Consider the following 15064-nt stretch of genomic DNA (forward strand, 5'->3'; position numbering starts at 1 on the left):
AGGTGGTTTACCGTTGCCTTCCTCCGAGTTTGGATGCCTCTTAGTCTGGTGTCTCAGCTTTGACCATTCTGCCTTGGGTGCCTCTGCTAGGAGCCTAGCCTCTTGGTCTAGACTCCTGACGGCATTGCTCTCAGCTTCTTCAACACCCAAAGAGCTTTAACAAAACCAAAAACCTTAACGTATATTGAAAAATCCATCAGAGAAACTTGTCCAGGTCCCACTTTTTTTTTATTTGGTGGCCAACCGAACTGGCTCTAAATGATAAACAATGGTGTATGCGGTATAGAAGCAGCATCCAAAAGTATAGTGATGCTAGGACGGCACTGATGCCAAGGAAGACCAGTCAGTACCAGGAGCTGGAACGGAAAGTGAAATGAAGTCAAAGGTTCCCAAGATGTTTGAGGACTGTCCAAAGAAAACCTCTAGGGGAGACGAAGAGATTTATACCAGTACAGCCGGTCCCTCCAGAACTCTGCAGCATTTCAAGATACACTAGGACTCTGTCTGCCTTCTCCTTCCTCCAGAGCAGACCTGGAGTAAATCTCCGACTGTTTAGTCTTCTGGCAGTGACTCATACATTCTGTGAGCTCTGGATATCTCAGCAGGTCCATTGCCATCTCAAATCCTGCACTATGGGAGATGGAAGGGGAGAATTTGAGTTGAGGCTGTTTGTGTGTGGGATTGATCAAAAGAATCTGCAGGATAGGGTAACTTAGCAGGCTGTTGGGATCAGTATCACTTGTAAACAGAGACAATTGCCTTGCAAAACTGGAAAGATTGTAGAAGAGAAATTCTTCTGAATCTTGTCCAGGACATGCTTATAACCTCCTTATTTTATACCAGCGTTGGTCACATCTGCTTCCCTACTCCTCAGTACCCTTCCTTGCTTAATTGTAATAAGGCAAGAGATTTTTGTTTTGATTCAAACCTAGCTTATTTTTTGCCATATCTTTCACAGAAGAATGGATTTCTTGCTATCAACCTATCCAGGTTTAAAGCTGTCATGGTCATTTCTCTCTGAACCAGTCCTTCGGGGATGGGACTTTAATCCCATTCATAATTTTGAACAGATTTAGCTGCTGTAGTTTTTAATAAAGTAAGAAAATTGAATATATATTTTTTACTATTCTTGAGGCTTAAACATCAACATTTTATTTTCTGTCTTTGCCCTCTCTATCTAAACTTTTCTGGATTTGTCTCTCAACTCCCCCCTAAGCCCACAGAACCCCGTTCCTTTGACCTCCTGTTTGAACATAGGTAGCTATAATACTGTCTTGCTTGAAATTTAAGTTGCTGTATACTGGCCTTTCCCTAATTTGAACTGGTGGGAGATTTAAGTGGTAAATCAATGTAGAGCTGAATCATTGCATACCATAATTACAGTAGGGCCCCGCTTTTCGGTGTTCCGCTAATACAGCGTCTTTCAAATAGAGTAAGGCCCCACTCATGCGGCGTTTGTTCCGCTTGTACGATGTTTTTCAGGTGTCGGGCACCATTTTATTGACGGAGTTCCGCTTTTCGGCAGAGGTCTGGAACGTAACCCACCGTATGAGTGGGGCCCTACTGTATTGCTTGCCGTAGTTCTTTTACTTGATGCTTTGATATTTCTTCTATTTTAGGAGAGTTAAGTTGTAATTCACATTCTATATTTTCCATGTAATTCTTATATCCTATTTTCCCCCTTGCATTCCAGTTCCTTATATTTTTCCTTACCTGAGATTACTCTTTGTATAATGTTTTTGATTTCTTTTGATATTATGCATATGTTTTTCATAAACTGAAATGTGTTGACTAATATTTTGCTATTGCATTTTAAATAAATTTTACAAACTGATTTTAGCCTCTAGTCATATCTAGTCACAACCCTCTTGAGGACTGGGGTTAGTTAATGACATCTCCGTCAGGCAAAGCCTAAACTTATCCCTGTTGACCACGTGTAACACCTTAATGTGTGCAGTGGGTGTGATATTTGAGATCTTTTCATCCCAGCCTCTTTGAGTGCATAGCCTTGGCGCAGGTCATTCCAAAGCCCACTGTAAGCAGTAAGATTCTTATTCTTACTGATAATATTAATCTCAAATAAAATTTGGCCAGATTCATAGCCTTACATCTCCAGTGAATGAACTCTCCTTTTTTGGGTGGAAGGTGAAACTGTCCCGATGGCTTTTTCTTGTGAATGCACAGGACTGAGGGTTCTTACATTCTCCCTGTTGCTTTTTGAGACTCCTTGTACGTCAGACATTATGTTCACCTGAGCTTACACAATTTCACAACAGCAGTTGTCTGAACAGGCAGCCTAAGGTGGGTGCTCCGACCCAAGACTTTCCTAGCACTTAGGAGACACCAGGAAAATAAATGGGGGTTCAATAGAGGATTGTCTTTTAATATTTCTTAAAACATTTATTCTTTATACATTTATTTCTTCTTTATACGTATTACACGTATGTGTCTGGCCTCAGCCAGGAGATCAGAATCATATAAGTCAGGATCAAAGTCCTGACTGCTTACAAGCACATAATGTCATACATAATGCTTACAGTGGCCTCAACCAGTAGCTCAAGGTAATAAACTTGACCTTAGCCAATATGTCTCTTGAATATCAGATCTCAAACACAATAGATGAGGTTGTAAACCTCAGGCTCCTGTTAGCAACTTTTAAGATTTAATTTTTACATTCAGTTGGGCATTGAGAGTGTTCATGGACTGAGATTAGACAGGCCACAGTTTTGCATGCTGTAGTCACCTCCCAGCTAGATTACTGCTGTGTGCCCTGTGAAGGGCTGCCCTTGAAGATGTCCTATAGCTTGTGCAGATTGCAGCAACTGAGAGTATTGACAGCCACTCTGTGCAATTTATAACACGTGTTTTGCAGGATCTGTACTGACTATGCATATATATCTTTCTCCAGTACAAACCTATAAAGTCCTGAAGGATTTAGGACCTAGTTATATGACAGAATATCTCTCCACAGTGATTTCTAAATGCACTAAATAAATGAATGGGTAGCGGTGACATTAGCGAGGAGGTGGGCCTGCTTACCTAAGTGCTCAACCCCTCACATTTGGAGCTGACACTGAGCAAACAGAAGGAATAAACAGTTTTTGAATGGAGGTATATAAGTTGTAAAATTTCCCCAATTGTATCTATTGGTGCTTTTGAACAGGGGTATACAAATCTGTGGTGCAATCACACTTGGACTCTTCTGTATAGTTTTGTGTCATGCCTCCCATCGGATGAGTCCTCAGAGGAGAATGAGGAGCAGGGGGTTCGCACAGCAGACCCAGGAGAGGGAACAAGCAGACCCACCCCAGCAGCGGCTCCAAACCCCTCACCACTGGAAGATGTTCAGGATACAGTTGGGGCCCCTCAGTCAGACTCAGAGAGTGGCCAGGAGGCCCCTCCACTCCCTGCAGAGCGAAGACACCTGTGAGAAGCAGAGCAATGCAGGTGTTCTGGCCGTTTAAGGGCTGACTGCTAGCACCTGAACCAGGAAGGGGAGCTTAAAAGACAGTGAGACCCCACTTGTCATTGGCTGGAAGCATAGTCAAGATGCCAGTGTCAGACCCTCGCCAGCCGTGCCTTGCAACTCAGATTACCTTCGTTAAAATATTGGACTTTGTCCTTCATTAGAAAATTGGACCTTTTGGAAGACGACCTGGTATGTGCACTGAGACCCCTTGACCGCCTCCCTTGCTTATCTACTTTACAACTAAGCCCCTGTGTAGGCGGATGCCAGCTGACTGTTTTCCAGCACCGTATATCGCCTCAATGCAGCTGGCAGAGACTGATAGCATGCTTCCAGCCCAAATAGGTGAAGCAAGGGTTGGAAATTGGTCTACTATGGAACAATGCCAGCAGGAAAACCTGCGTCTCTGCTCATGGGTAAACCAGCTAATGACAGCTGTTCAAGCTTTGCAAGCTCAGGGTGGAGAAACTGCCCTCCCACACCAGCTGTGAATGTCAAATGCCTGGTGGTGGCTCCAGAGAAGTTCTCTGAGGCTTCTGACCAGCTCTCAGCATTTCTGGCACAAACCCAACTCTTTATAGACTTATTTATTATTTATTTATTTATTTCTGCGATTTATTTATCGCCCATCTGGCTGGAAACCGAGCCACTCTGAGCGATGTACAAAGTCATAATATATAAGTATCACAACATCAAAACAGCAATAAAACTAAAACAACAGGTAAAGGTTACTACAGTAAAATTCAATAAAGCTTCTGGCCTGTATAGTCCACAAGGTGCGTCATTTGCAAAACCGAAAGCGGCATCTCCTCCCACTCTCAGCATCCAGCGTAGCAAACAGCGAGAGGCGGCACAAACAGGCCCCACGAAGACGCGACCAACAGGAAAGTTCTCCCCGAGAAGCCAAAAGCAAAGGCGATGAGAGGCAAAACGCGGCCGACACAAGGCAAAACGAGCAAGGCCAGCACGGCAGGACAACGGAGGCCGCAGGGGCGCGCCCCAACCCCAGCAGCCAGCAGAAAACTGCCGCGGCCAAACATCGCTGTCTCCCGAATAGAGGCCGCAGCTCCAGGCTCGCCGAAGGGCCGCAGCTCATCCCCAGCTCCGATCCAGCAACCAGGAAACGGCGGCGTCCAGTGTAGGTCAAAGTCTTACATCGTATTTCTGATAGCTGGCATCCAAGTCGGGTCCGAGGGTGGTGACATAAGAAGGGGGGAGGCTACCCCGTATTTCCCAATGCATTGTAACCTCCAACAAGGGAGAAATTACCACATAAAAGCTGTTTGTTGCGGAGCTCCCTCGCCCGTAGCTGTTACTCCTGCCGCCATGATGGTTTACTTTACTTACTTGAAGCCCGAAGGCTTCCTAGATTATAAGACCCGGGTTGGGTTTCTAATTAGCCTATTCACAGGACCTGGCTGCATTCACCAGGGAGCTGCAGGCCATGTCTGAGGATCCTGTGAGGTTGGCCACCACCAACCGCCGTATCCGTCGGCTGAGGCAGGGCCAGCTTCCCCTTGCAGTGTATGTGACTGAGTTCTGCCTGCTGCAACAAGACTTGGGATGGAATGACGCTGCACTCATGTACCAATTCCAGGACGGCCTCGATCTTCTGGATGAGCCGGCTCAGGTGGAGCGACTGGCAACCCTGCAAAAAAGCAGACAAGTCTCGACCCGGGCTTGGTCTGCCCAGGGAGATCCTGCCCCATGGAGAGCCTTCCTGCAGGGACCCCACCCCACTAGAGGAACCCACGCAGCTGGAAGGGGCTCAGCCATGCCTATCCCACACGGAGAAGCAGAGGTGCAGGTAGCTGGGCCTGGGCCTATACTGCAGAAGCCAAGGACATTTTATGACCCAGTGCCCAGCCAAATTACCATCACTTTCAACCCCGGGAAACCCCAGCGCCCCGGTCTCTATGGGCCCCTAGATTGGGCTGATCCTGCCATCAAGAGGGCCTGCCAGCTCAGCCCTTCACCACTCAGACACCTGACTGTGCGGGTTTCCCTAAAGATCTCCGGGCAGGGGACCCTGCAAGAACAAGCCTTGTTGGACTCAGGCTCATCCAGCAACTTCATGGATATACTCTTTGCAGACCTGCACCACATCCCACAACAACCTACTGCCCAGCCTGTACTGGTAGAAACAATTGATGGTCGACTGCTTACATCCGGACCGGTGGTACAGGAGACCATATCCTTGGAGATGACTCTCGGAGAACACCAGGAAAGAATCCAATTCTACCTGGTGGCAGCCCCCACTTCCCATTAGGGCTCAGTCTGGCTTGGCTCCAACAACATGACAAGAATCCAGTGCTCCACAAGCCTGTTGTCCTTCCCGCCCTCATACTGTCAAACAACTTGCTGGGGACAGTCAGAGCTTGTCCTTACCACCCTGGAAGAGAGCCCCAAACTGGAGGAACTGCCAGAAAAATATCAGGAGTTCTGTGACATGTTTGGGAAATAAGAGGCTGATCAGGTACCACCCCATCAGCCCTGAGACTGCCCGTCTGAATTGCTCCCAGGGGCCAAGATCTCGGTTGGGCGTATTTACTCCTTATCTGAGCCCGAATTGGCAGCCCATCAAAGGACAAGTACGAGTAGCGCTATGACTAATGATGTCACTGGGTCAAAGCTGAAAGGAAGCCCAGAGGCTGATGCGCACAGATGCAAAAGGAGAATCCGGAGCTGTATGACGCACACAATAGTAATATGGAATGTGAGAAGCATGAACCAGGGAAAGTTGGAAATTGTCAAGCAAGAAATGGAAAGTATCAACATTACAATACTTGGCGTGAGTGAATTAAAATGGACGGGAATGGGACATTTTCAATCAGGTAACTACAAAATATTTTATGCAGGAAATGAGAAATTAAGAAGAAATGGGGTTGCTTTAACAGTAAGAAGTGATGTAGCAAAAGCAGTTATAAGCAATAACGCAAGGTCTGAGCCAGTGATATCAAAGAGTTTTAATGGGGAACCTATTGACATAACCATCATCCAAATCTATGCTCCAATGGCAAACACAGAAGAAGAAGAATTGGAGAGACTTTATGCAAAAGTACAGGAAAAAATTGATCACACACCAAAACAGGATGCTCTGATAATCAGGGGGGACTGGGATGCAAAAGTAGGGAACAGAGAAGAACTAGGAATTGTGGGGAAATGGGGCTTAGGAGACAGAAATGAAGCAGGAGAAAGACTTACTGAATTCTGTGAAGCCAGTAATTTGTTTCTTGCAAACACATTTTTGAGCAACTGAAAAGACGACTGTACACGTGGACATCACCAAATGGTCAATAAACACAAAGAAGCTGACTAATAACAGTACTTTCCAACAGTCAAGGGGCCTCCCAAGAGGATCATCAAGGCAAGGGAGGTGACCTTTTTTGACATCCAGGAATGCTGCTTGGAATGACTGGAATGATTTGTGTATATTGGTGGGCACAAGTTGGAGTAGAATGGAATGAGCAATATTGAAGAGCAGTGGGCATTGCATTATTTGTGTAGATGTAAGACAGAATTAGTGTGTGATGTATATGTGGTTTGTTATATGCCTTCAAGTTGATTATGACTTATGGCGACCCTATGAATCTTTTTCGGATGTATTCATAGGGTTTTCATGGTAAGAGGTATTCAGAGGTGGTTTACCATTGCCTTCCTCTAAGCCTATGGCACCCAGTATTCTCAGGTGGTCTCCCATCCAAGTACTAACCCAGCCTGACCCTGCTTAGCTTCCAAGATCAGACAAGATTGGGCGTGTTCAGGGTAGTATGGCATAGGCGAATCAATGCTGTACCATGCAATAAATCAACAGCAAATTAGGGTTTTTTTTGAAGGGGAGGATGGGCACTTGCAGGCTTTCATAGCCTCTCTTATTACAGTGGGATGCCACAAATCATACACCCATGCAGCTGGAAGAGGATCCTCTACAAAATGTCGTTGGCTACTGCCTGGCCCAGAATGTCCAGTGGATGCATGGCACAAGTCAAGTGCGTCTATGCATACCACCCACAGCCAAAATATGCAGGGGGAGGAAAGTAACTCGTGGTGCCCACCCCAAAATATGCTTGGTGCCACCACATGTCGTACACCTACTCCTATGGGAGAGTGTCCTGTATGGCATGCCATTGGTCTTGCCCAGCCCAGTGCTTTCTCTGGACTGATGGCATGATTAAATGTGCCTATGCACATGAAAAATAGTAATGTAAAAATGAATAAATATGGAAATGGGGATGCCCATCCCAAAATATGGGCCACACTCCATTATGCACCATCCAGAAGAGTGTCCTCTGTGAAATGACAGTGGATGCTGTCTGACCCAGAGCTGCTGGCAGCTGCAAGGCACAGTCAAGGGTATCTATGCACACCACCAATAGCCAATATATGTAGAAAAAAATTAAGAGCTAGGGGTGCCCACCTTATAATATGCTTTGGTCCACTACATATCATGCATTCATCCATCCAGGGGGAGTATCTTCTGTGAAATGCCATTGGATCCCACCCAGCCCTGAGCTTCCTGCGGGCTCAAAGCAGAGTCAAGCACAGGTGTACACACTAAAGGCAACCAAAATATGTTTATTTTTTAAAAATTGGGGATCTCCACCCCAAAATATGATTTTGGTCACACTAAATCATGCTCCCACCCCTCAAGCCAGAGAGTATCCTCTGCAAGATGGTATTGGATCCTGCCTGGCCCAGACCTTCCTGGCATAGACAAGCACATTTTTGAACAACAAAAATAGGCAAAATATTTAGGGGAAAATACATTAAGGGAAGGCCTACCACAAAATATGCTTTGGGTCACCACAAATCATACACCCATGCATCTGGGAGTGTGTCCTCTACAAGATGGCACTGGATCTAACCAATCACAGAGCTTCCTCCTGGCATAAGGCACCATCATGTGATGTACACACACCAGCAATATCCAAGAAGTTGTGGGTTCTCACCCACAAATATTTATTATTGATTGATTAGATTTATATTCCGCTCTTCCTCCAAATAGGAGCCCAGGGAGGCAAACAAAAGCACTAAAAACACTTTAAAACATCATAAAAACAGACTTTAAAATATATTAGAACATCTTTAAAAACATTTTTTAACAGGTTTAAAAACAACTTTAAAAAAAAAAAGGTTTAAAAACATATTAAAAAGCAATCCCAACACAGACACAGACTGGGATAAGGTCTCTACTTGTTAAAAGATGAAGGTTTTCAGTAGGCGCCAAAAAGATAACAGAGATGGCACCTGTCTAATATTTAAAGGGAGGGAATTCCAAAGGGTAGGTGCCGCCACACTAAAGGTTTGCTTCCTATGTTCTGCAGAACAAACCTGATAAGATGGTATCTGCAGGAGGCCTTCACCTGCAGAGCGCAGTGATCAACTGGGTATATAAGGGATAAGATGGTCTTTCAGGTATCCTGGTCCCAAGCTGTATAGGGCTTTGTACACCAAAACTAGAACCTTGAACTTGGCCCAGTAGCTAATGGGCAGGCAGTGCAATTCTTTCAACAGCAGGGTGACATGTTGGTGATACCCTGCCCCAGTGAGCAGTCTCACCGCCAGATTTTGCACCAGCTGCAGCTTCTGGATCAACCTCAAGGGTAGCCCCACATAGAGCGCATTACAGTAATCCAGCCTGGAGGTTAGTAGTGCATGGACAACAGCAATCAGGCTATCCTGGTCCAGAAATGGTGGCAGCTGTCTTACCAGCCAAATCTGGTAAAAGGCACTCCTAGCCACTGAGGTCACCTGGGCCTCTAGCGACAAAGATGGATCCAGGAGCACCGCCAGACTACAGACCTGCTCTTTCAGAGGGAGTATGACCCCATCCAAAGCAGGCAACTGACCAGTTATCTGAACTCAGGAACCACCAACCCACAGCGTCTCCGTCTTGCTATGATTCATACTCAGTTTATTGGCCCTCATCCAGCCCACCACCGAGTCCAGGCACCGGTCCAGGGCTTGCACGGCCTCTCCCGATTCAGATGTTACAGAGCTGGGTATCGTCAGCATATTGCTGACACCTTGCCCCAAATCTCCTGATGACCGCTCCCAGGGGCTTCATATAGATGTTAAACAAGATGGTACACTGCAGCACCCCACAGCACAACTGCCAGAGGGCCGAAAGACAATCACCCAAATGCTATTATCTGAAAACGACCCTGGAGATAGGATTGGAACCACTGTAAAACAGTGTCTCCAATACCTATCTCACCTAGTCGGCCCAGAAGGATACCATGGTCAACAGAATCAAAAGCCGCTGAGAGATCAATTAAGAATAACAGGGTCACACTCCCCTGTCCTTCTCCCGATAAAGGTCATCCATCAGGGCAACCAAGGCTGATTCAGTCCCATAACCAGGCCTGAACTCAGACTGGAATGGTTCAAGATAACCTGTTTCATTCGAGAGTACTTGCAATTATCTTCCTGAATCAATCACCTTCCCGAAGAAGGGGGTATTTGCGACCAGGCAGTAATTGTTGCAAACCAATGGATCCAGGGTGGGCTTTTTCAGGAGTGGTCGAATCACCGCCTCTTTCAGGGTGGCTGGAACCACTTCCTCCCACAATGATGTGTTGACCACACCCTGGATCCACTTGGTCAAACCCCCTCGGCAAGCTTTAATTAGCCAAGCAGGACAAGGGTCAAGAGGACGTGTTGCTGGCTACATTGCCACAAGTGTCTTGTCCACATCATCAGGCCACATCAACTGAAATCGTTCCCAAGAAGTTGGAGCAGACTTTGCACTGGACACCTCATTGGGGACTCCAGTAGATGTGGATGGGGCATCAAGACTGCTATGGAGGCAAGCAACTTTACCCTCAAAGTGCCTGGCAAACAATTCACAGTGGGCCTCCGAAGGGTCTAGCTCCATTTCCTGGAGTTGATGTCAACAGACCTGACAATACAGAAAAGCTCCACTGGACGGCTACTTGAGGGTGTGATGGAGGCAGAGAAGTGGGCCTTCTTTGCCCCCCTCACTGCCACACAGTAGGCACGGTTGTGATGTTTTACTCGTGCCCGATCAGCCTCACAGCGCGTCTTTCGCCACTTGCGCTATAGCCGTCATCCAGCCTTTTCATTGCCCTTAGTCCACTGATGTACCAAGGTGCAAACCGGGCTCCACAATGCCAGAGAAGGCTCTCAGGGGCAATCATGTCAACAGCCCAATGTGCCTCACTGTTCCACAGCTTGACAAGGGCTTCAACAGAGTCACCTGCTCTATCTACTGGGAACTCCCCTAGGGCATTCAGGAATCCAGTGGATTCTATTAGTTTCTGGGGGTGGACCATCTTAATCTGTCAACCCACCCCTGCAAGGGAGGATCAGAGCCATAAATCTAAACTTCATCCGGAAGTGGTCTGACCATGACAATGGGGTGACATCCACACACCCCATCTCCAGATTACCCCTTCCTCCATCTGGAGCAAACCAAGTCAAGGGTGGCCGGTGGAAACTTGAGACAGTCCCACAGTCATCATGGAGGCCATGAAGTCCCTAGTCAGAACACTAGAGGCAGCCTCAGCATGGACATTGAAATCACCCAGGACTATCGTTCTGGGCTCCTCCAACACCACAGCCGAGACGGCCTCCCCCTGCTCGGGCAGAGAAGCTGCCAGGCAGCAGGATGGACGATACACCAGCTGCAACCCTAGTTTACTGTCTCCTTGGCCTGACACCAGGTGAAGGCCCTCACAGCCAGCTCTAAAACAGAGTGGCTACCTGGTGATAGAGATGGAAGTTCTGTAGACCACAGTAACTCCTCTCCCCCATCCCTGCAGCCTGTGCTGGTGTTGCACCAAGTATCCAGGTGGGCAAAGCTGGGTCAGATCAACTCCTTCCATCTCACCCATCCAGGTCTCCATAATGCACACCAAATCGGCACCTTCATCCATGATCAAATCATGGATGAGTGTGGTCTTATTGTGTACCGATCTGGCGTTAAACAACAACACACACAGGCCAGCGGGCACAGCAGATGAGCAACAAGGAACCCATCCATGAGAGGAGTGGGAGCAAGGAACAAGGTGTAGATATGCTTTGGACTATCACATATCATATACACATGCACCCGAGAGAGTCTCATGTGTGGAATTGTATCTTAATCTTTCTGAACTAAATCTTTGCCTGTAAGCCAAGTGACATTCTGGCTTGCCACCAGAGATGATATACTCATAGTTTGGGTTCAATTTTTTCAAAAGCAACAATTATAAGGAGTTCAGTTTTTTTCAATAGCAATGAATTTTGAGGTGAAGGGCATAAAAATGGCAGTGCAATGGTATTGGGCCCATGGAAGAAAGATATAATAAAATGGGAGATGGTAAATGTTGGTTATGCCATGAGGTCCAAGGGGTTTCTTTCACACATAGTGGAGGTGTAGAAAGGCTAATAAAGTATACTGGCAAATGGTAATAACAATTATTAAGGCCATGTTCCAGGTTCGGATAATGCAGAGCTGCTATTGGGTTTTCTAATTTAAACGATACACAAGGTAACACAAATATCCAAACACAGATATTGAAGATATTACCTCTTAGCAAGAGCCAGGTTCCGAGAAAGCAAGACTTAGAAATATATAGGAACAGCTGGAAATTATAACAGAGATGGTATGTCCATATAAAATGATAAGGGAGGCAATGAATAAACAACCGATGTACACCTTGCTGGTATAAAGGAAATGAATTTATACATATTTATAAGCAAACATTTTTACAAAAAGACAGCTTTGTGACCTCACACAAAATTCTGTTTCTTCAGCAGAACAGAAGTGGACAAATTGTGACTAACCAAACTTCCAGTCACCCTTGGCTTAACTAGTAACTAGTCCTGGCTGCAGATCCAGTGAATGTTTGTCGCAAAGGGTGTGGATGTGGGTGTTCTTTCATTCATACCAGTTGCTGGGAGTCACAGGAAGGGGAAGTGCTGTTGCACTCAGATTCTGCTTACAGGTTTCCATTGGAGCACTGTTGGCCACTGTGAGAACATGATGTTGGACTAGATGGGCCTTTGATCCAGCAGAGTTTTTGTTATGTTCTTATTTTAAATGAAAAATGGAATGCACAACATATTGTTTTGTAACATGTAAGTGATGTGGAAAATTCCACAGCCATGGTGGGCGAGGGTAATTGCACGTATAAAGGAGGGTGGAGCGATTGAAGTGATGGTGTAAATTTTTGAATTTCCCTCTGCTTTAACAGCTAATGGGGTTACTGCACAGCTCTTCTGGCGCACATCGCAAATAGAAATTCTTTCATTCGCTATGTGGGATCACATGTCCTTGGATGTTGCGAGGGTATATAAGGGAGTCTCAGTCTGTGTTCAGGCAGACATGCTTGTGTGATTGCTGTCTCCTTACGTAAGTAATAAATTCTGACTGAAGTTCTTGTGTGCACTTATTCCTGGGTCTGAACCATTTAGTTGTGGAACAATAAAAGGAATTTCCGTGACATAAGCATTCAATTTATTTTTATTTTTATTTTTTTACTATGTTTTGTCCAGATCTAAAGTGGTGGAGAGAACTTTTAACACTGGAGATCTTTCCACAATCACAAATGACTGGAATTTCTACAATGGAATCAGAGAGTTTAAAAATGCAGGTTGTGGCAATGCTCAGGCAACAGACAAGAGAATTTATTCAACTAAGTCCTGCTCAGAGTAGACCCATTGAAATTAATGAACCTAAGTTAGCCATGTCTATTAATTTCAGTGGGTCTACTGTGAGTAAGACTAACATTGAATACCACCCATAGTGCTCCAAAACTTTTAAAAGGCAAACAGTAGTCCTAGTCATATTGTAGCTGTGAGACTATAACAGACTATATAAGTCCATCAGAAGATAGTATGCAATTTTACTATGCACAAATAGCTAAGAGTAGCCAGTAGTGCTCTTCTAAATGCCCCACCATTAATGAAATTATTGATAATTGAGAGATTAGATTATCTGCAATCGGTAAAATGGACTAGGTTTTGCATATGTGACATGGTATGGATTCTGTTAATTTCAACTATGTCCTTTCTTTTTAAAAATGATTATTTCTTTTAATATTACACCAGTTACGATAACTACATTAATGACTTCTTAGCTTTCAAATAAAATTGAAAACAAGAAATAATAATATCAAATAGATAGCATTGTTCTCAAACAGAATGAGTGGGTGATCTCTGGTGGCAAATGGCAGGAGGACATTTGGCAGGGTCTATAGACAATGATTTTGGGGTTGGCACCCTCAAGTTACTTTTCCTACATATTTGGCCATTTTTGGTGTGTGTAGATGTACTTTACAGTGCTGTGTGCCCAGTGGAAGCTCTGTGCTGGCTGGAATATAGCACTGTTCTGTAGAGAACACACTCTCAGATGTGCGGGTATATGACCTGAGTTGGCCCAAACCATATTTTTGAGTTTGCGCCCCCACTTACTTTTTATTTTTATTTTTTTGCTATCTATTTTGACTATTGTTGGTGCGCAGACACACTTGATGGTGCCATACAGCCATAGGAAGCTCTGGGCTAGGCAGGATCCGATGTCATCTCGTAGATGATACTCTCCTGGATACATATGTGGATGTAACATTTGGGGTGGGCCACAGTATATTTTGCAGTGGGCATCCCAGTTCCTTATTTTTCCCCCTGCCTCAGGTTGGTGCTCAGAAGGCGTGCTTGACTGTGCCATGCATCCACAGGAAGCTCTGGGCCAGGCAGGATCCCATATCATCCTGTAGTGGAGACTCTCCTGAATGTGCAGGTGTATGAATTGTGCTGGGTCAAAGCATATTTTGCATATTTGGGCACTCCCAATTCCTTATTTTTCTATGGTCTTATGATGTCATCACATATTAATGAGTGTCTCGCAAGCATCATTTTACCTGAGGAAAATTATTGTTGGACTCGAAGAGGCGAGTACCCCAAATAATTGAGATACAAGATATAGGGTATCCCTAAGCTTATTTTGGGGTTCAGGGACATACAAACTTTTCATTGGAGCTCAGGTATATGAATTGTTTAGTGTTTTGAACTTCTGAGCAAATAAGCGACTGGGATCTAGGCACCAGTTTCAGCATTGTGGTTGTTAATTACTTGTGATTGCCCATTACTTGACCTTCTATCATATTTTTTTTCCTTTTCTGTGTTTATTTATTTAGAAGTTTTGAAAAACATATATATTCCTCAACAATCTAAACAATACTACTTTACCCCATCCCCCCATAAATCTTCCCTCTTCCCACCTATTCAACATCTTCCATTTTCCATTGAAATACACAGTTATAGAGTCTAAGGAGAACGTTAACTTAACCATAGTCTTTTAAAAGGAGTTGGTACTTGACCCGTTTTTTCATCTTTTGCAGAGAAGAGTATGAAGGGCCATCAGTCCTCTTCGAAAGCCTCTTTGTGTTTCCTCTTTCCAACCTTCTATCATATTTTAATTCCATGATATTCCTGATCCTATCATACCAATCTAGCACAGATGAATCCTCCCCCTCCAGACCATTTTTTTTGCTACACGTTTTTGCCCCACAGCAGCAAGCAAGTTTACCACTTCCTCTACATCTACAGCTGGAACTAAGTTTTTTGAAAGAGTGCAGTGGCAACGTTGGTTCA

General features: G+C 45.1%; 1 protein-coding gene and 1 pseudogene across 1 annotated transcript in view; both read right to left on the minus strand.

Moving 5' to 3' along the window:
• LOC133381187 (gastrula zinc finger protein XlCGF49.1-like) overlaps window positions 1-14954 on the minus strand; it is a 29805-nt gene extending 14851 nt beyond the window's left edge. The window contains exon 1 of the mRNA XM_061619891.1: window positions 14760-14954. The gene's annotated coding sequence lies outside the window, so the exon portion shown is untranslated. The remainder of the gene's footprint in view (window positions 1-14759) is intronic.
• Window positions 7130-7247, minus strand: LOC133382474 (5S ribosomal RNA; annotated as a pseudogene).
• Window positions 14955-15064: the final 110 nt, after the last annotated feature.

Source organism: Rhineura floridana, chromosome 3, assembly GCF_030035675.1.
Source record: "Rhineura floridana isolate rRhiFlo1 chromosome 3, rRhiFlo1.hap2, whole genome shotgun sequence".
NCBI classification, from domain to species: domain Eukaryota; kingdom Metazoa; phylum Chordata; class Lepidosauria; order Squamata; family Rhineuridae; genus Rhineura; species Rhineura floridana.